The sequence below is a fragment of the Petromyzon marinus genome, chromosome 51 (assembly GCF_048934315.1).
Source record: "Petromyzon marinus isolate PM22_M1 ecotype Great Lakes invasive population chromosome 51, UKy_Petmar_22M1.pri1.0, whole genome shotgun sequence".
Taxonomy (NCBI): Eukaryota; Metazoa; Chordata; class Hyperoartia; order Petromyzontiformes; family Petromyzontidae; genus Petromyzon; species Petromyzon marinus.
In genome coordinates this window covers 7,271,900-7,295,020 of record NC_133717.1, presented here as the reverse complement: position 1 = coordinate 7,295,020, position 23,121 = coordinate 7,271,900, and the positions used below count along the sequence as shown (strand labels likewise).

The 23,121-nt window shown below is 49.9% G+C and overlaps 1 long non-coding RNA gene across 1 annotated transcript; it reads left to right on the top strand.

Annotated features, from left to right (window-relative positions):
* The first annotated feature begins 31 nt into the window (after positions 1–31).
* Positions 32–16,448, top strand: LOC116953383 (uncharacterized). The gene is made up of 3 exons (XR_004404581.2): positions 32–138; positions 4,426–4,754; positions 14,748–16,448. It is a non-coding gene; the product is annotated as an uncharacterized LOC116953383 (long non-coding RNA).
* The last annotated feature ends 6,673 nt before the right edge of the window (positions 16,449–23,121 follow it).

The following is a 23,121-nucleotide window of genomic DNA, read 5'->3' as shown; positions in this document are numbered from 1 at the left end:
CCCCTCTCTCCCCAACTCTCCCCCTCCCCTCTCTCTCCCCCTCCCCTCTCTCCCCCGACCACCACCACCAACCCGTCCGCGTTCACGGACTCATCGCACGCGCGTTGACGTCAGAAGGGGACCGACCACGGTGCCGAGGTAATCAGAGAGCGAGGCGAGAGCGGAATACTAAACGCGGCTTTCATTCACAAAATCCACGCGCGCGTGCCCGCGTCTCCGTGCGTGCGCGTGCGTCTGTGCGCGCGCGTGCGCGTGCGTGCGCGTGCGTCGCTGTTTGGGGAGCGGTGGTGTAGCGGTTAGCGCGCTACGCTGCGCTACGAACCCGGCGGTCCGAGTTCGAGTCCCGCTCACGGGCGACTCCGGTGACGATTTATCTGAACCGATCATGGGTCCTCCCCTAGGTCGACTCAGCCTCAAATGAGTACCTGGTGCGGTGTGTAGTAAACATCGTGTGCCGTGCCGGCCTTTATAGGTGCTCGCTAACTGCACTTGCCCCAACAGCCCGTGTAGGCTACAACGGAAGACCTTTGTCTTTGTTTGCGCACGCACAAGAGATAAAGGTCCCCCGTATAGCCTTCAACAGACTGTCGGGGCCAAGTGCCGTTAGCGAGCGCCTATTAAAGCCGGCACCTACGCTGCTGTTGTTGTTTTTTTACATCGAACGAGGCATTTGAGGCTGAGTCTACGTAGAGGGGATGGCGAGGATCGGTTCAGATCGTCGCTGTCAATGATGTTGGGCGGTGAGCGGGAATCGATTTCGGGTCGCCGGGTTCGTAGCGCAGTGCGCTAACCGCTGCGCCACCGCTCCACACAGACACACAGGCAAAGATCCCCCGTATAGCATTAACAGAGTGTGGGGCCAAGTGCTGTTAGCGAGCACCTATGAAGGCCGACACGGCACACGAGGGGGTGGGTGGCCAGCACCACGCCCGGCCGCCTTTGTTTCTCTAGTGACGATGTTTACACACCGCACCAGGTACTCATTTGAGGCTGAGTCGACCCAGGGGTGGTGTTCAGGACCGGTTCAGTATAATCGTCAGCGGTGTTCGCCGGGTTCGCAGCGCAACGCGCTAACCGCTGCGCCACCGCTCCCCACAGCATCACACAGACACGCGCACACACCCTGTGGCGAATGCAGTGGCAGTGTGTATCCTTTGTTTAACCAAGATATTAAATATAGGCGAGCTGAGACACGAGATACAATGCCTCGTTTACAAATGCGACCTGGGCTCGAATATCAATAGCACTGCCCTGCAAGGAAATATATATAATAGACAACGTTTCGGGCAAGGAGCCTTCATAGCACAACGATGGTCATGGTATGTTTGCTACAAAGATGGCTGTAATCGATGCTATGGTAACCAAAGGTCATTGCCCGAAACGTCGCCTATGATATTCAGTATGTTGTTGTTTTTCCCGTTTAGGGCAACGTTGTTGTTATTGTTGACGAATGTGCTCGGGTTTCTTTTGTTGCGAGTGTTTGTGCACCACCGCCGATGCAGCAGTAGCAGCAGCTACTGCCTTCAAAAGGTGCTCGCTAACAGCACTTGCCCCAACAATCTGGTAAGGCTAAACGGGGGATATTTGTCTTTGTTGTTCCTAATGTCGCATCATCGTCGTCATCATCATCATCAACATCTTCAATCGAATTGCGAGGAGTCTCAGAATTGAAGGAGGAAGCGTTCCGTCTTCAAAGGATGGAGCGGTGGCGCAGTGGTTAGGTCAGCGCACTGCGCTCCGTATGTAAGCCAGTGGCCGCAGAATTTTGAAGTTCGATGCCCGGCAAGGGCTACCATCAGTGGAGAGTGATACCTAAATCTGGACAGGTCATGGACCCCCCCCCCTCTCCCCAGCCCCCCCCCCCCCCCACTCATGGACCTACCCCCCCTCATCTCAGCCCCCCCCCCTCATGGACCTACCGCCCCCTCTTCCCAGCCCCCCCGTGACCTCCCCCCCACCTCACTCCCCCACCGTTACCGATGATCACGTTGACGTTGCTGATGAGTATCACGTATAACTAGTTTCCCCTTCGCTATAAAGCATGGCCAGATGAAAACAAAGTATTCACAAAGCAATCATTTGTCAATCTACTGCTGGTTCAAGATGTCTCCCACACTCTAACTAAACTCTGCGACTATTTTTTATTTCACCAGGTAAGGCACACTGAGCTACACAGCTCTTATTCAGAAGCGACCTTGCTATCACAAATGATAGCTCAGCGAAGCGGGCTTATCACGTGGAAATTCATAGAAGCCAAATACTCTAAAGGCACGTTGTTGATTCTAAATGTGGAAGGGAAAACCCAGAGGACCCGGAGGAAAATGTTCGCGGCCACGGGGAGAGAGAGAAACACGCAAACTCCAAATATACAGCAGCAGGCGTCAGGGTCGGGATCGAACCCACGAACTCCTGTATACCAGGCGAGGTAGTTAACATCTCATAGCCACCGTGATGATGATGAGAGACACGCAAACTCCAAATATACAGCAGCAGGCGTCAGGATCGGGATCGAACCCACGAACTTCTGTATACCAGGCGAGGTAGTTAACATCTCATAGCCACCGTGATGATGATGAGAGACACGCAAACTCCAAATATACAGCAGCAGGCGTCAGGATCGGGATCGAACCCACCACCTCCTGTATACCAGGCGAGGTCCTTCACATCTCCCCGCCACCGCATAGCCGTGGTCGGAGCTTGTTTTGGCCCCTACCATACTTCACCACACTGGTCACTGCCGATTGGTGAGCCGGGAGGGAGCCATTGGTACGGGACACGTGTCACTCGCAGCCACTCACGTTCCAACAGCAACCGGGTTTGGTGCGTCTGCTGCACTAGCAGTGGTGCGAGAAGCGGAGCCAACAACTTGAACCCAAGGACACTACCTCGCTTTACCACTCTGCTCTCTCTCTCTGTGTGTGCTCTGAATGAGGACCATCGCCAGAAACGTCGCCTATTATATCCTCTGTTTAAGGCCACACAGTTTCACGACGTTTCGATCGCAACACAAGCGATCGTCTTCAGGTGGCTTTACCGAACGACCCATAGAATGATGTGTTCAGGTTTAAACTAGATCTATGAGCATGTTATACTGGCAGGAAACGTAGTGGACTGGAAGCCCAGTATCACAGGAGGCAGGGGATTAATTGTGTATGTCTGTGGATGTCTGTCCACGTGTATCCGGACACCCGGATAAAATGGGAGGGGTGGGGCTGGGTGGAGAGGGGAGGGTGGGGAGGGGCTGGGGAGGGGAGGGTGGGGAGGGCTGGGTGGGGAGGGTGGGGAGGGGCTGGGTGGGGAGGGTGGGGCTCGGTGGGGGGTGGGGAGGGTGGGGCTGGGTGGGGAGGGGAGGGAAGGGTGGGGAGGGGCTGGGGAGGGTGGGGAGGGGAGGGTGGGGAGGGGCTGGGTGGGGGGTGGGGAGGGTGGGGCTGGGTGGGGAGGATGGGGAAGGGGGGTGGGAGGGGTGGGGCTGGGTGGGGAGGAGCTGGTCACCCCGTGGTGCCCTTATAAAACTCAACGTTTAACCTACTCACGCCGGCTTGTGCCCACCATCACAGTCGGGCACATTGTGCTGAATACACCACGTGGTGGTGCCGCCGTTGTTGACCCTGGCCTTTGACCGAGCAACCCAACGTTCCTACCAGCTCCCTCCGCAGGAATGTATTTTTTTAATTTTACCAGGTATGGCCCACTCAGCTACAAAGCTGTTTTTTTTTTTCCAGAAGCGACCTGGCCACAAATGATAGCTCAACGAAGTGGCTAATCATTATGTGGAAATGTATCGCAGCCAAAGACTTTAAACGTGTGACGTTGATTCTAAATGTGGAGGGAAAAACCGGAGGACCCGGACAAAACCCCACCTGTTTAAAAACAAAATAGTAAAGAGTCGCCGCGTAGTTATCCCCACTGGGGAGACAAAGGCGGCCTGGCGTGATGTTTTACCACATCAGTCCATCGTACATGTACGATTGACTGATGTGGAAAACAGCACTTGCCCCAACAATCTATTTAAGGCTATACGGGGCATCTTTGTCTTTCTATGTGCGTGTGTGGGGGAGGAGGGGGGGGGAGCAGTGGCGCAATGGTTAGCGCACCGAGACTCGAAACCCAATTCAACCGGGGGGGGGGGGGGGGGGTGGGTAAGAGCCGCGACGAGTGGCGAGTGAGATCCGAAATTTTTCTTTCCTTCGAAAAGTTTCGTCTCGTCCAGCGCGCGCGCGACTCTGCGAGCCTCCGTTTGGAGAGGCACTAACGAGAGCGTGGATCAATCCGTCCTTGAATGATTTGGGATTTTGTTTTCCTCCTCTCTCCCCCTCGCGCCGCCCCCCAGCCGGTTTAGATAAAGGACCATTAAACATTGAACAACTCCGCTCGAAGTGGCGCCCGTGTCCTCCTCCTCCTCTCTCCCTCTCTGTCTCTGTCCAGGTGCCCACCGATGTCTGCACGGCACGCTGAGCGCTCTTTCGCGAACGTACGTAGCCAACCGCGCCAATCGGAGGTTGGCGCGTGGGTAAGGACAACAAACTAAACACACAGCGAAGAGCAAGCTCTCAAGAAATGCGCTTTCAATGTAGATGCGTAGCCCCCGGTGGCTTCCTCGTATCGGAAGAGCGTTCCAGACGGCCGCAGGAGCGATAGCGGTGACCGCACTGCCTCCTGTTTGATTGTCGAGCCAGAAGCCGCTGCCGCTGCTTCGAGAATGAGCGGAGTTCACGCGATGGTGGTTCCTGCTCTTGGGCGAGATCATCAGCGAGGTATCGTGGTTCATTTGTGGCAAGCGCTTTAGGTGTGGAATGAGTGCGACCTTAGCATAATGTATTCGTTCAGCAAGCGAACCCTAACGCTCCACACAACGCCTAACACTGGCACCTAACCCTAGCCATAATATAACTCGAACTCTCCACATATCGCCTGCTACGGGTACATAACCCTAGGCGCAATCAAACCCTAACTGCTGTCTCAAAGCCCCTATGGCCACGGGACGCAGAATTCTCTCAACATCTCAGCCGAGATTCCCTCTTCACAAACAAAGCACAGCAGTCAGACCCCCGCTCGCATGCCAATTGGTAAAGCTCCCTCTCTCCCTCCCTCTCTCTCTCTGTCTCTCTCCGTCTCACTCTACCTGCCTAGCCCTACTATATCTCTCTTCCTATCTATGTACACACACAAACACGTGTTTTAATGCACACGTTTTTTTTTTTAACAAATGATCCCAATGTTCAATTCGGCGTAAAATAAAATTCTAAGAACATGAACCCTCTCTCTTTATGTTTTTTACGATCAGAGGAGACAAGAAGATGCTCGGTGTAGTCGGCACTTTGCTTCGTTCATCATTTCGGATTTTTAACGCTTTGCTTTATGTAACCCCCCCCCCCTTTTAAATGAAAGATTCAACAAAATATTTATCGCTCTGCTCTCCTTACCCCTTCCCTCTCTCTCTACCCCCCATTGTACCCCCCCCCCTCTCTCTCTACCCCTCCCTTCCTACTCCATGTCGCTCTCGCTCACTCTCTCGCTCTCTTCCACCTCACTCTCCCTTCCTCTCTCTCCCTCTTCCCTGTTCCTAGTTTCCCTCTCTCTCTCTCTCTCTACATATATTCGTTTGTTTTATTATTTGCTCTGTCTCCACCACGATGAGTATACTCTTATAGTGGTGGTGATGGTGATGCGTTTCTTTCTCCAATCGCTCCCCGCCCTCTCTCTTTTTACTCTCTCTCTCTCTTTTCCTTTGGCTCTCTCCCTCTCTGTCTCTCCACTCGCCTCTCGGCTGCCGTCTCTTACGGTTGCCACCTGTCCCGGGTTTTTCTCGGGGATCGTCGTCTTGTTGTGAATTATTATTTCTGCTGTTACTAGCAAACATAATTATAATAATAACTTCTGTGAGACGATGTTCATGATGAGATATTAATTGTGAGATGTTAATTGTGAGATGTTAATTGTGAGATATTCATGGTGAGATATTCAATGTCAGATATTCACTGTAAGATGTGCACTGTGATATCTTCATGGTGAGATATTCACTGTCAGATATTCACTGTAAGATTTCCACTGTAAGATATTAATAGTGAGATATTCATGGTGAGATATTCACTGTGACATATTCACTGTTAGATAGTCACTGTTAAATATTAATGGTGAGATATTCATGGTGAGCTATTAATGGTGAGATATTCACTGTTAGATAGTCACTGTTAGATATTAATGGTGAGATATTAATGGTGAGATATTCATGGTGAGATATTCACTGTTAGATAGTCACTGTTAGATATTCATGGTGAGATATTAATGGTGAGATATTCATGATGAGATATTCATGGTGAGATATTCATGGTGAGATATTCACTGTAAGATGTTCACTGTGAGATATTCATGGTGAGATATTCATGGTGAGATATTAATGGTGAGATATTAATGGCGAGATATTCATGATGAGATATTCATGGTGAGATATTAATGGTGAGATATTCATGGTGAGATATTCACTGTTAGATAGTCACTGTTAGATATTCATGGTGAGATATTAATGGTGAGATATTCATGATGAGATATTCATGGTGAGATATTCATGGTGAGATATTCACTGTAAGATGTTCACTGTGAGATATTCATGGTGAGATATTCATGGTGAGATATTAATGGTGAGATATTCGTGATGAGATAGTAATGGCGAGATATTCATGGTGAGATATTCATGGTGAAATATTCACTGTAAGATGTTCACTGTGAGATATTAATGGCGAGATATTCATGGTGGTATATTCATGGTGAGGTATTCACTGTGACATATTCACTGTTAGATAGTCACTATTAGATTTTCATGGTGAGATTTGAATGGTGAGATATTCATGGTGAGATATTCATGGTGAGATATTCACTGTGACATTCACTGTAAGGTGTTCTCTGTGAGATACTAATCGTGAGATACTCTTCATTTACTTCGCACGACACGTCCCGGACTTTACGTACCTCATTGGTGGCAACCTTCCCCTCACCCTCTCCCCTCCCTCAATCCCTCACCCTCTCCTCCCATCTCTCTTCGCTCTCCCCCCTCTCTCTCTTCTCTCGCTCTCGATCACCCCCCCACCCCGCCCCGCTCTCTCACTACCCTCATCGCAAAGGCGGGGTGCGTGCACTCATTTCCATTGACGTCAGAGCAGCCGACGTCACGACGGGGAGGTTGAGTGGGGGGGTGGCGTGGGTGGTGGAGGTGGAGGGGCGGCTTGGGGGTGGGGGGGAGGATTGAGGGGAGGGGCGGCCCACAACGTGTGTCTAGACATGGGGACGAGTTTCCGATCCGAAATAAGCCAATAAGGCTGATTCTCCGGGTACCCAGGCTACGCACTGCATCATAACAACAACAAGGATAAATCACATGTGTATATCGGATGCGGCTCAGTTCTGTAGGATTCAGATTCAATTGCCGCGCCGGGAAATCGAACCGTGGGGACGCTTCATTGATCACAAGTTCTCTTCCGCTAATCCCTTCCTCCGTTGCAGCATCCATCCTTATATTAATATAATACTAACAATTATAATAATCATCTTAATTATTATAATGAATACACGCCGTTTGTCGATTCACTGCTGGATGAAGGCGTCACTCCACGCCGTGTTGGCCGTGGGGTTCCAGTTTGGCCATACTTCTCCACGGTGGTCATGGGATTACAGGTTGGCCATACTTCTCCACGGTGGTCATGGGATTACAGGTTGGCCATACTTCTCCACGGTGGTCATGGGATTACAGTTTGGCCATACTTCTCCACGGTGGTCATGGGATTACAGGTTGGCCATACTTCTACACGGTGGTCATGGGATTTTATTTTAGCCATGCTTCTCCACAGTGGTCATGGGATTACAGGTTGGCCATACTTCTGCACGGTGGTCATGGGATTACAGGTTGGCCATACTTCTCCACGGTGGTCATGGGATTACAGGTTGGCCATACTTCTGCACGGTGGTCATGGGATTACAGGTTGGCCATACTTCTCCACGGTGGTCATGGGATTACAGGTTGGCCATACTTCACCACGGTGGTCATGGGATTACAGGTTGGCCATACTTCTCCACGGTGGCCATGGGATTACAGGTTGGCCATACTTCTCCACGGTGGTCATGGGATTACAGGTTGGCCATACTTCTCCACGGTGGTCATGGGATTACAGGTTGGCCATACTTCTCCACAGTGGTCATGGGATTACAGGTTGGCCATACTTCTCCACGGTGGTCATGGGATTACAGGTTGGCCATACTTCTCCACGGTGGTCATGGGATTACAGGTTGGCCATACTTCTACACGGTGGTCATGGGATTACAGGTTGGCCATACTTCTCCACGGTGGTCATGGGATTACAGGTTGGTCATACTTCTCCACGGTGGTCATGGGATTACAGGTTGGCCATACTTCTACACGGTGGTCATGGGATTACAGGTTGGCCATACTTCTACACGGTGGTCATGGGATAACAGGTTGGTCATACTTCTCCACGGTGGTCATGGGATTACAGGTTGGCCATACTTCTCCACGGTGGTCATGGGATTACAGGTTGGCCATACTTCTCCACGGTGGTCATGGGATTACAGGTTGGCCATACTTCTCCACGGAGGCCATGGGATTACAGGTTGGCCATACTTCTCCACGGTGGTCATGGGATTACAGGTTGGCCATACTTCTCCACGGTGGTCATGGGATTACAGGTTGGCCATACTTCTCCACGGTGGCCATGGGATTACAGGTTGGCCATACTTCTCCACGGTGGTCATGGGATTACAGGTTGGCCATACTTCTCCACGGTGGTCATGGGATTACAGGTTGGCCATACTTCTCCACGGTGGTCATGGGATTACAGGTTGGCCATACTTCTCCACGGTGGTCATGGGGTTCCAGTTTGGCCATACTTCTCCACGGTGGCCATGGGATTACAGGTTGGCCATACTTCTCCACGGTGGTCATGGGATTACAGGTTGGCCATACTTCTCCACGGTGGCCATGGGATTACAGGTTGGCCATACTTCTGCACGGTGGTCATGGGATTACAGGTTGGCCATACTTCTCCACGGTGGTCATGGGATTACAGGTTGGCCATACTTCTCCACGGAGGCCATGGGATTACAGGTTGGCCATACTTCTCCACGGTGGTCATGGGATTACAGGTTGGCCATACTTCTCCACGGTGGTCATGGGATTACAGGTTGGCCATACTTCTCCACGGTGGCCATGGGATTACAGGTTGGCCATACTTCTCCACGGTGGCCATGGGATTACAGGTTGGCCATACTTCTCCACGGTGGTCATGGGATTACAGGTTGGCCATACTTCTCCACGGTGGTCATGGGATTACAGGTTGGCCATACTTCTCCACGGTGGTCATGGGGTTCCAGTTTGGCCATACTTTTCCAGGGTGGCCATGGGATTACAGGTTGGCCATACTTCTCCAGGGTGGCCATGGGATTACAGGTTGGCCATACTTCTCCACGGTGGTCATGGGATTACAGGTTGGCCATACTTCTCCACGGAGGCCATGGGATTACAGGTTTGCCATACTTCTCCACGGAGGCCATGGGATTACAGGTTTGCCATACTTCTCCACGGTGGTCATGGGATTACAGGTTGGCCATACTTCTCCACGGTGGCCATGGGGTTCCAGTTTGGCCATACTTCTCCACGGTGGTCATGGGATTCCAGATTGGCCATACTTCTCCACGGTGGTCATGGGATTACAGGTTGGCCATACTTCTCCACGGTGGTCATGGGATTACAGGTTGGCCATACGGTGGTCACTGCGGCCTGGTTAAGCGGGGGGTTGGGGTGATGGAGCGAAACCAGAATCGGTTCAGATATCACTCGCTACTGATGTTAGTCGTCGCCTGGAATCGGACTCAGGTGGCAAGACACACGCAACAGGTCACTCATTCTCGCCGGAAGGTGCCAGAGGACTATGGCACTGACGTTGAGCCGTGTATTGCTCGAGCAACGGCATTACCCGTGTCTGCATCACGGGCAGGGGAGTTGCGTCAAGGAAATATGTACGTATGTTGAACTTCTTTCGCACCGTACGTAGCCAATCAAAGTGTGCGGGGGAACAACCACACTAAACACAAAAAGCAGTTCCGAAGAAAATGAGTTTTCAATCGAGGCGATTCGAACGCGCAAATCTCCAGTGGCGTGCTGATGCCCGCAGGAAAAGCGTTGCGGAAGCGCATCCGAAAGCGCCGCGCGATGCGGTAGATTGCTCCGTCTCTATTCCATTGCCAGCCAAAAGCCGCCGCCGCCGCCTGCCCCCTGCCGCCTGCCCCCTGCCCCCTGCCGCCACCGCCGCTGCGATTGTGACCGCAGTCCGCGTCACGGGAAGTAGAAAGCCAACACACCGTGAGGAGTGGCAGGGAGATTTAAAAAAAAAAGCATCGCAAGATCGCCCACTCTCAAGGAGGCCTCAGATCGCTCACGCGATGGGCCTTCGTTCCGGGTTGCAGTCTGTGGACTCCTGGACGGTGAAAGAAGATTCACGTCGTTCCGTCGGACGTTGCTGGAAGCGGCTCGTGGGATGTCAAAGGGAAAGGGGGCAACTTCGCCATCGCTTCCTTGCCTCCTCCTTCGACATCCCGATACAATCGTTCTTACCGCATTCGTCGGATTTTAGGACGCACCTTTTGTCCCTCCTGTATTTGAAATCAAATGTTTGGAGCGGTGCGTCTTATAATCCGGTAGGTATGTGTGTTTTTCCGCGTGCGGCGAACGGTGGTGTAGCGCTGAACCCGGCTCGATTATCGCTCGCGGCCGCCAAGACCAGTGACGATTATCTGAACCGGTCCTGGGCCTCCCCTAGGTCGACTCAGCCTCAAATGAGTACCTGGTGCGGTGTAGTAAACATCGCCACTGGGGAGACAAAGGCGGCCGGGCGTGGTGCTGGCCACCCACCCCCTCGTGTGCCGTGCCGGCCTTCACAGGTGCTGCCCGCTAACAGCGCTTGCCCCAACGGTCTGCTCAGGGATCTTTGTCCTTGTGACGGTAACGACACGTGCCTAACGTTACACACCTCAGCTGTGATAGCAAGGTCAGCCATCTGTGTCGAGCCAACGTTGGCACGAGGTTGGAACCGTTGGCTCAACACGTTTGGTTGAAACGTTGAGCCAACGTTGAGCCAACAACCTCCCATCTTTACTGGATGTGCGCTTTATTATGGGAGGGAGGGGAGGCGCTTTTTTGTCCGCACGGCAAGCACTTGTTGACACCACGTGATGTATGGAGCATTTAAAATCCAGACGTGAAGGTGATGTCGCTTGTGTACCCATGAAAGCCCCGAGCCTCATTTTCACGAGGGTGCCACCACATTTGGATGTTTTGGCCTTGAATTCCGATGTTGACGAACGAGAGCTTGGCTTCGTTCGGGTAGAAACGGGGGACGCCCCGGAGAAAACCCAGCACCTCGCCTGCTGTGGACGAGGGTGTAAGGGTGGGGGGGGGGGGGGAGTCACACTCAGCCCCGCCACCTCCTGGCCACCACCTCACTGCAGCCCCGCGCCTACAACCCCTGGCAAGCCCCGTGTGTTGCAGGTGGTCACCCGAAGCGCGTGCTAACCAGGCTCATCTCCTGCTTAGCTACCGAGATCGGAGGAGGCTGGCAGCGTTAAGGTGAATGATTTGGCTATAGCCGCGCGCATCATAGGCACATCAACGATCCCCCGTGCAGCCTTTGCAGACTGTTGGGACAAGCGCTGTTAGCGAGCACTTATGGAGGCCGGAACGACGCACGAAGGGGGTGGGTGGCCAGCACCACGCCCGGTCGTCTTTGTCTCCCCAATTGGCGACGTTTACACACCGCACCGGGTCCTCATTTGAGGTACAGTGTATGTGTCAACCAAGTGGAGGCCCCGGACCGGGTCAGATCATCGTCACTGGGTGTTGACCGAGTTCCGGAATCGAACTCGGTCGATAGCCGGGTTCGTAGCGCAGCGCAGCGCTCACCGCTACACTCCCTACACCAGCACGACGATGACACACAGAGGGAGAGGTCTTGTGCGGGTGCTCTGTGAATTTGCAGGATCGTAAATGATAGTGGCGACTTGGGGAGGCCTCCATCCAGCAGTGGATTGATGCGAATGATGATGACGACGATGATGATGACGATGGTGCAAACACGTCCCACCCACCACGTAAATGTACTTCAAAGGCAACGACCCCACGTGTAGCCTTGAACTGACTGCTGCGGACAGTGCTGTTAGCGAGCACCCTTTGAAGGTCAGCGCACCACACGAGGGAGTGGTGCGGCTAACACCTCGCCCGGCCGCCTTTATTCCCCCAGTGGGAATCGACCTCGGGGTCGCCGGGTTCATAACGCAGTGCGATAACCGATCCACCGTCGCGCACAAAGACAAAGGTCCCCCAGTGTAGCCTTAACAGACTGTTGGGGCAAGTGCTGTTAGCGAGCACACATGAAAGCCGGCACGGCACGCGATGGGGTGGGTGACCAACACCACGCCCGGCCGCCTTTGTCTCCCCAGTGGTGATACTTTCACACCGCACCAGGTACTCATTTGAGGCTGAGTCGACCTAGGGGAGGCCCAGGACCGGTGCAAATAGTCGTCACCGGTGTTGGCCGTGAGCGGGAATCGAACCCGGGTCGCCAGGTTCGTAGCGCAGCGCGCTAACCGCTACCGATCCACCATCGCACACGCGCACACGCGCACACGCACGTACGCACACACACGCAACATCATTGTCCGGACGAAGATTCCACGCCACTTTGGTGTGGGTGTGAGGTGAGGTGGGGGACCCGGGTAGCCCAACCCTTACTCGGCATTATAGATCAGCCCCCCCCCCAATCACCCACTCACCACCTCCGCTCACCCCATGCTATATTATTAATACAATTTAGCTGGCTGGCTGGCTGCAATGTCCAGAGGACGTGCGAGCCGCGAGATGTTTGCAAAATACAAAACCTCAACACATTCGTCAATAGCACTGCGTGTGGAGTTAAAGGGAAATAAGAAAATGTCATCTATAGGCGACGTTTCGGGCAATGGCACTAACTCACGGCACATTATTTTGTGCTTACTCCACCACCTGTGCCAACGAAACATCACCGAATCATGCGTTCCTCTTGCCCGTTAGCTCCGCGTGTTTGTGACATATATAACGGTGATTAAAATATATATACGTGGTGATGGAGCGATGCAAATCCGCTGCACCGTGAGATTATCGATGTTAATCGATTCGCCAATTCGTCGTTACAGCCCCAATAATATTGATTGTTTCTCTTTTATAAAATATTCTGCAGCCCGTGCTGTAGACTCCCTTACCCCCTGTTCACGTCCGGGACCAAAGCACCTCCGGTTAGCACGGTTGGCTAGGTACGGCGAGAAAGAAGTTCAACGTACATACGTGCAAAGGATATCCTCTCATTCATCTGCCTCCGACTGCAGTCTCCCTCTCTCTCTAAAACAAACGTGATCACTGCGTCTCTGCAGTGGCTTGATATGCGGTCGCATTTAGATCCGTTGTAAGTGCACATAGCGTTGTATGCACCCACGCATACGGAGCAATCTACTCGTGCGTAGAGATCCATAAGCCCACGTAGAAAAATGTAGACTCACATAGAGACCCATAGACTCACATAGATACCCACGGATTCACATGGAGACAGACAGAATCACAAAGAGACCCATAGACTCACGTCGAAACACAGCCTCAAAATTTAGACTCATAAACTCATACATAGCGACCCATCGACTCACACAGAGGACCACATAATCACATAGATACCCATAGACTCACATGGAGACAAATGCTCACATAGAGACCCACATACTCACTTAGATGCCCATTGACTCACACAAAGAGAACCACAGACTCACCTAGTGTACAGACCTATGTAGGCCCCTACACAAATGACTATTCCCACTGTAGAGACAAAGACTCACATAGAGACCCACAGACGCACGTAGATATTCATAGACTCACACATAGAGATCCATAGACTCACATAGAGACCCACACATAAAGACCCATAGACTCACACAGAGACAAATACTCACATAGAGGCCCACAGACTCACATAGAGATCCATAGACTCATACATAGACACCCATAGACTCACATAGAGACCCATAGACTCACACATAGGGACCCATAGACTCACACATAGAGACCGATAGACTCACATAGATACCCACACATAGAGACCCATAGACCCACATAGAAACAAATACTCACATTTAGACCCGCAGCATCACATAGAGACCCACACATAGAGACGCATAGATTCGCATAGAGACCCACAGGGCATCACATAGAGACATATGAAGGCCCTTACGCAAATGACTATTCGCACTGTTTCTAAATGGCAGTGCGATTCAACGGCCATTCTAATTGTGCTCATTCCGGGAGCAGGGGAATAACAACAACAACAACAATAATATAACATAACACTCAACAAAGTGAACGGCCATCGTAGATTTCTCATCTCATCTCGTCGTAACTCGAGGCTCTGATTAATACTATTAATATACTATTACTATATTATTACTATACTATTAATACTATTGATATACTATTAATATGCACGGTGGTACGCTATGAGCTCGGCTGTGCATTGCTTCTCAGCCGAGGCCGTGAACAGCATAACAAGCATTTGTCTCTGCTCCCCCCCTCCCCTCCCCACTACTGCCCCCCCTCCCCACTACTGCTCCCCCCCTCCCCACTACTGCCCCCCCTCTACCCACTGCCCCCCCCTCTACTCCCACAATGATAGACGCTGACGTCAGTGTGTGGGCGGGCCTGACTCACGCGAGCCGCCGCGCAGCATCCTAACTGCGCCCGAGTCAAGCGGTTCACGCGCGGCGGGGAGACAAAGGCGGTCGGGAGGAGGGAGGGCGGTGGTGGCGAGCGGGGGGGGGACGCAAGCAGCACACAGGACGACACACACACATGAAGGCAAAGATCCCCCGTGTAGCCTGTAACAGACTGTAGGGGCAAGTGCTGTTTGCGAGCACCTATGAAGGCCGGAACGGTACACGAGGGGGTGGGTGGCCAGCACCACGCCCGACCACCTTTGTCTCCCTAGTGGCGATATTTACACACCGCACCAGGTACTCATTTGAGGCTGAGTCGACCTAGGGGAGGCCCAGGACCGGTTCAGATAATCGTCACTGGTGTTGGCCGTGAGCGGGAATCGAACCCGGGTCGCCAGGTTCATAGCGCAGCGCGCTAACCGCTACACTACCGCTCCCCACACACACATGTACACACAGGCAAATAGTGATCCAAACCATCGCTCAATGTCACATTGGTTCGAAATGTCTTCGGGTGAACTTAAATGTGAATGCGCGTACGTTTTATAATGCAGGGGAAACGAACGGTGGCACGTGGATGTGCGGCGCGTTTGAGAATCCTCCGCTGGATGAGGACCCCCCCCCCCTCCCGCCTCCGACGCCACGAGAACGATCAAAATCGTGCGGAATGCACCGGAATATTTCAGAGGCTGAGCGAGGATTTTGAGGCTGTATAGCGCCTGGATTTGGAATGCACACGAGGATGTTCATATCGGCTGCTTCGGGGGCCAAGCGTGACGCGCCGATGTTAAATGAATGTGTTAAGCAAAGAGTCCCTCTTATACAGACTACACAGTACTCATCGTGCATGGGGCTACGTTGTGGGTAGCAGAGGGCGGTGAAGTAATATATATACACAGTGTCTCATAAGCATGAAATCATAGGGAAAATAATGCAAAAAATGCAGTAATAACGCTTTTATTCACAGCACGTGCTGAATGTGTCCACCATTGTTCCTGAAACGCAACTCCAGACGAGATACCCAGTCAGCAAGCACACGGCTCAATTGCATCAGGGGCGACGGTGTTACGTGCGTCATTAATGCGTTGCCGCAAATGTTCAACGCTCTGAAATTTTTCTCCGCGTTTACCAGCGCCGCCTTCAAGTGACCCCGGAGATTAAAAAAAAAAACTCCCAGTGGTGTGAGATCGCGGCTTCCTCGCTGGCCATTCCGCAGGCACTCGACGTCCTATCCAATGGCCAGGTGAAATAGTAATTGTGTGTTTTTTTCTTCCATCCGATTCCAGACGCACGGGACACCCTTTAAATTGTTGTACAGTATTTTGCTGATATGTTACCGCGTCCAAGTACGCACCCCGCCTGTACCACTCTACACTGCCCGACTCGCGCGGTGAAGTATGGTTGTTATATCCGCACGGCGCGGGGGAGACTCACATCCGGCAGTTGCCCGTCAAAGGGCCGTGCGTGAATTACGACGATGATGATGATGATGATTATTAATCCCATGTTAATTTTAAACATATTCAAGTGTGACGTTATGATGGCATCATATATGGGTGGTAGCTGCCGTGCAGTTGGAAGGTTGTGAATTCAATAATGTTGCGTCGTGAACCCTCCTCCACCCGACACAGCCGATGAATAAAGGTGTCACGGTAATCAAATGTGCCAAATGTATTAACCACGGTTCGCTACATACGGTGCGAAAGAAGTTGTACATACATACATACATGCGTACATTACTGCTTCAGCTGGGCCACGGGTGTTGGTCTTGGGTATATAGACTTGCTACAATCACCATCAGCAACAGCCATGATCGATCTACTGCAATTGAATCATGAATTTGCCAAAGGGTTTTGGGCGAGCGATAAGTATCGTACGATAATGGTTTGAGCCGAAAGAACTGACTCTTAAAATACGTTTAACGAACATTGTAAACTTACGGTGATTCCACTGTTGGCTGAAAGCTTCCCCCAGCGCCGTGCGGTCACGGTATTTTCGTCCGAGCATGCTTCACCACGCTGGTCCGTCAGAGTATTCACGTAGCTAATTTGGTGTGGTGCAGCAGCGTACCGCCCACGCCGCGTGGGGTTTCGCGAGGGTGCTGTACGTCATTGACCTCGCAAAAAACAAGTCGGTAAAGTCGCTCAAGAGTCGGAGGCTTCAGGCAAAAAAAAGTGAAGTGGCTTGGCTCCTAAACAGATTGCCGGTGGCGGGAAAGAGGAGAGGGAAACACGCTTCATAAGGAGGCGAGCGCTATCCTTGGTGCTGAACTGAATTGCATTTTTCAGTTTCATTTATTAGGTATAGCCCTGTGAGCCATGCGGCTCTTGACTCGGGTGCAACCGCAACAAAACAAAAACACGAACAAGAAACATATTAAAGTGACTACACGCACCAGAAAAATCCTGGAAAAAAACGGCAAAGTCTTCCAGAAAAAAAAAAACACCGCATTCAAACGATGTGTGCAAAAATCCCAGTGGGATGCAAGTCAAACAATAACAACCATAAGACAATGTAGATTAAAGTTATCAGGCTAACTCTGTACTACAACAAACAAACATGGCTAAACCAAAAGTTTTCAAAATCACCAAAATAAAGCTATAAAAACAATGTAACAGTGCTCATAGGAACTGAGATTCAAATTTAACATACCATGTACGACCAAACTTTTCAGCCATAGTTGGCTACATGAGTCACTCCATAATAGCAGAAATATCAGTAGCAGAATTGAGGCGAGCGCTGTCCTCGGTGCTGAACTGAATTGCATGGGATGGCGGGCGCTTATAATGTATAATGCATCCGAATGAGGCGGTTAGTCTGAAGAGGCCCTCACCTGGTAGATAATCTGACTGCAGCTGGAGGCATGCACAACTCACGCCTCTCTATTTGTGGCTCAATGTTGCTGTCGTGATGGGGGTTTCACATTACTTACAAATTTTAATTATTGCTTTCCTTAAGCAAGTGATCATTGCGTCCCCATAGCGTAACACTGCAGGTCCTCTCCATATAGGAGGCTCCCAGAGGTATGTGACAGCAGCGAACATTGATGATTGCACCTCCGAATACGACGGCTAGCTACGTACGGTGCGAAAGAAGTTCAAAATACATGAGCCTTAATGACGACGAAGCCTGGCAGTAGGTGTGTCTTTGTATCTCTGCTGCCCGTTGTTGGGTGGTCCATTCTCGAAACGACAATACGGTATGGACCCACGTTCAGTTATTTTAAGCTGGTAGTCTGGACAAGGCTGAGAGTTATTGTAAATGCGACGCTGCGCATCCTTGTGTGTGTGTGTGTTGCTAAGCCTGTTTGTATCCAGCCAGCATTGACGTCTCCGTTGAATAACTGAGGGCGCTGTCCTCGGTGCTGAAATCGCCCTGCCGCTGTCCTCGGTGCTGAAAGCAACGCATCCGCCAGGTGGCGGCCGAGACACGCGGACGAACGTTGACGACTACACGCCAGAGTGCACACGAGAGGTGCCCGGAATAAACGGCACATCCGAGACCCGAACGTCATCGCACCCACTCCTGCTGGCTTTGACATTCCTCCCCGAAGACACCGCTTTTGACCATCCACTCACTCAGCCGCTCACCGACTCCCTCACCACTGGCAGAACCACCAATGGCAATGCGGGCACCAACAGGCCGATACGCTCGTCTCGTTCGTGAATGGGAAATTAAAGAGACGAGCCACGGCAGTACGATTCTAGCCGTGCAACACAAGCTATGGACCCATATAGTAAACACATGGAGACATATTGAGATGCATAGAGACCTTTCGAGGTGTATAGAGGCCCATCTAAATACATAGAGACTCATGGAGAAACATAGAGACACAGAGATGCATAGAAACCAAATGAAATACACAGATACTCATAGAGCTACACAGACACCCATTTGTACAAATTAAAGTTGAGAGGCGCCTCTACTATTACCGGAAACATCGCATGTTATGTTCATTTATTTTGCTCCTCTTAAGGCCACAGTGTAATTGACGAATTAATCGATGCTTTTTTTGTAAACATTGTTGTGAATTGCAGCGCCTCTAGTCGTCGCAGGGGGTGGGCGTGCGCTCGTGCACGCGTGGACCGAAACAAACCGATTCACACGCGCGCAATTCCATGCGTGCATTGCGATCTGAAGAATCAGTAACGATAATCGATTCGTCCACGCATCTTGCCACACTTACTGCACACGCCACATGCGCGTGCATGCGGAGGCTTTGTCTGCTACATGCGAAGAGAGATTGGATCTGTATCTGTATCCGCTCGCCTAGGTCGACCCAGCCTTATATGACCACCCAGTGCGGTGTTTGTTAGCATTAGCACTTCATTTTCATTTAGTTTTCATTTATTTGGTATAGCCCTGTGAGCCATTCGGCTCTTGAATCGGGTGCAACCGCAACAAACGAAAAACATGAACAAGAAAGCATCTTAAAGTGATTTTGTGACTGTGCAAACAGAAAATACAGGAAAAAAATATCAAAATATTCCTGAAATAGCACCGTACACCAACGCTGTGTGCAAAAATCCCAGTGGGATGCAAGTCAAATAACAACAACAACAACCACAAGACAACTAAGATTAAAGCCATCAGTCTAACTCCGTACTACAATAAACAATAACATGGCCAAAACAAAAAAAACTTTTCGAAATCACCGAAATAAAAGCCATAAATCCAATGTAACAGTGATCATAGGGACTGTCACCGAATTTTTAACAATAAACTACATAAATAAATTATAACACCAAAATCTAGAGCCATATTTTAGGCCACTGAATAGCAGTGGCAGCTAGGGTTGTACAACTCCTCTAGAGCAGTTTTGAGTGAAGATCTCATAGGTAGTGATTCAAGTTGCAGTGTATTGGCAATAGCATTCCAGACCCTGGGGGCATCAATAGCAAAGGCCCTTACTCCAGTTTTTGTACGGCAGTAGGGAATGTGAAGCTGGTAAATGAGCGAAGACCTGAGGTAAAATTTGTTATTTGAAACAGAGAGGAGATCCAGTAGGTAGTCTGCGGAATTTTTTGTAAGTACATCGTGAATAAATAAGATCTGGTGCACAAGCCGTCGAACATTAAGAGATGTTAAGTTTGACTCAATGTAGAGATCACAGTGGTGAGTCCTATATGGACAGTTCAATGCAAATCTTAAGGCCGAGTGATAGATGGAATCAAGCTTCTTCAGTACAGTACTTGGGGCTGATTTATACACGATGTCACAGTAGTCAAGTAGAGGCAGTATGGTAGCTTTTATCAATTCCAAACGGAACATTGGGGGGAAGCAGTGCTTGTGTCGATACAGAACACCAATTTTTATTTTTGTCTTTTTACCAATATAATCAATGTGATCTTCAAGTTTTGAATCCAGGATGACCCCAAGATACTTATAGATCTTGACTTGCTCTATTTGATAATTATTCAAGGAATGTAATGCTTTAGTCCCGGAGAGAAGCATAGCACCTTGGTTTTGGAGGTATTCAGGACTAGTTTAAGAGAAACTAGCTGATGTTGTAGTTTGTTGAAATCACCCTGGAGCTTAGCAATCACGTCATCCGGAGAGCGGCCAGCAGTAATCAGTATCGTGTCATCTGCAAAAAGATTTACCCTGGAATGATCCAGTTCTGTGCCCAAGTCATTGACATAAAGAGAGAACAAGAGGGGGCCGAGGATGGAACCCTGTGGAACCCATTTTGTTATCTTAACACTGTTTGACCTCCAACCATCTGTGAATACAGTTTGGGTGCGAGAAAAGAGGTAATTTTTTAACCATTGTACTGTGTTCTCGGAAAAACCGAGGCAACTTAGTTTACTAAGCAGGGTGTTGTGGTCAACTGTATCAAAAGCTTTGGACAGGTCAAGAAAAGGACAGGCACAGTACTGCTTATTATCAAGGCTATTGTAAATTTGATTCAAAGAGTCTAATGCAGCAGATGTGGTGCTGTATTTTTTCCGGAACCCAGATTGTTTTAGATGTAGTAGATTGTTGGTGGACAGGAAACTGCTAATTTGGTAGTTCAATAATTTTTCAAAAATTTTAATCAATGGGGACAAAATTGAGATAGGTCGGTAGTTATTGGGATCATCTTTAGGGCCCCCTTTGTGAAGTGGACGGACATAGGAATGTTTCCATTCTAGAGGAACTGATGCTTCTTTGATGGACAGGTTGAAAATATGGGCTATAGGTTTGTATATTAGGTGACCAACAGTTAGTAGAGCAAAGACGGGAAAACTATCTGCTCCGGTAGAGGAGGACCCTTTGAGGTAAGACAGTTGTTTCAGAACATTACTTTCGTGGATTGGTTGGAAACTAAATTCATTTAATGTTTGGACAGGGGTGTAGGAATTTGCAGGAGCAGGGGTGACTCCCAATACATTATCAGATTACCAGCATTATCAGATTACCAGCTTCAGAAAAATGAAGGTTAAAATTGTCAACTATTTTTTTGGGATCTGAAAAATATTCCCCATTTCGGTGAAGCTCAACGGGCAGATTTTCTGTTTTGGATGCCTTTTCGATAGATTTGATTGTTTTCCAAAAAATCCTGGCATTTCCATGTGATTCCAGGAGAGTGGAGGAAAAATAGGCATTTTTTGCATGCCGTATTTTTTTTACGCATCTATTCCTTAAAATCCTGTATTCTAGCCAGTCATTTACCAAATTACTTTTCTGAGCACATGCCCAAGCCTTGTCCCTAGTTTTCATGAGCTTTTTAATCAAAGGATCATACCATGGTGGGCGGTTGCCTTTAGATTTAAATCTAACCAACGGAGCATGTTTGTTAAGAATTTGGAGAAACGTGTACCTGAAAGTCTCCCAAGCCGTAGTCAGGTTGGGGATATCACAGACCTTATCAATATCCGAGTGAAGCACATCATTTGTAAATGCCTGAGTGCTGAAGTGCCTCAAAGAGTGCTTCTCAACAATTTTAGGGGGGGCTTTGGGTCTGGCTGATGATCTCACACCAAAAATGAAGGAGTGATCACTAAGGTTATTACCCAGAACACCAGTCAGTGCGAAATTGTGAGGGGCATTTGCCAATAGGACGTCAAGCAGAGTTGACAGTCCCGGATTTTTTAGGTTGGGTCTTGTGGGGACATTTATTAATTGAAACAAGTTAAATTCATCTGTAAAATTTGTGGCCACGGCCGGCGGGTTTAGCCAATTCCAATTTAGATCACCCACTAAAATTATTTCACCTTTAGGGAGGCCCCCAAAAAGCTCTCTCAGTGCCGATGCAGCTTCAACATCCTTCCCACAAGGCGGTCTATAGCAGCACACTACCAATAACTGTTGATTATTTGGGAGAGTTATTCTGAGAGCCAGACCTTCAAAGCAACATTTTTTAAACAAGGAGTGAGCTGGTGAACATGCAATAGTGTTACGAACATAGATGGCAATTCCACCTCCTTTAGATCCTCGGTCAAGCCGAAAAAGGTTGTAGTTGTAAATCGCAGTCTGCACGTCATTGACGGCAGGAGTGAGAAATGTTTCTGTTAGGCAAAAAATGTCCGGATCAAGATTTGCCACTTCTAGTTTTATTTGACTTAATTTAATCACAAGCCCTCTGATGTTGACATGTAGAACACCAATACCTTTCCTGCCAGAAAAATCTACGGAATTATACGAGCTCTTTTCATTTGGGCCAGGATGAAGCTCAATACCACCCAGGAATAAGAAAAGTAGAATTAACAGTTTGCATAAGTATTTTCTGTGAAAGGATGAAGAGCGGCGAACCTTGAACGAATAGCAGCAGCTCGCAGATGGTGTTATTTTTAAGAGCAGAATTAAGTTTGGAAGGAGTGCTGGTGAAGTAATGGGACAAAGATAGGGTTTAAAAGGATACAATGATGGAGTGTAGAGACAAAGGCGGCCGAGTGCGGTGTTGGCCCATCCATCGCTTCGTGCACCGGCCTTCATAGATGCCCGCTGCTAGCATCCTCGACAGCATCAGCATCTTCACCGACATCATTAACATCGTCAACAGCATCATCAAAATCATCAACATTATCTTCATCATCACCAACATTATCATCATCATCATATTCTTCATCATCAACACAAACATCAACATCATCATCTCCAATGCGGGAGTCGTAATTCGTGTTTCTCGTAACAAGACTTGCGGCGTCTGTGACGAGAACAAACCTCAATGTGTGCGCTAACTACCGTGCCACCGCTCCCACAACGACAAAGATCCCCCGTGTAGCCTACACAGTCCGTTGGGACAAGTGCTCTTTAGTCTCCGGCAGCCCCTGTGAGCCATCCCCGCACCGAGCTCTGTCCAAGCCTCCTGCGAGATCTGACCGTCTCCGTCCAGCGCTCGGCGATCTGCAT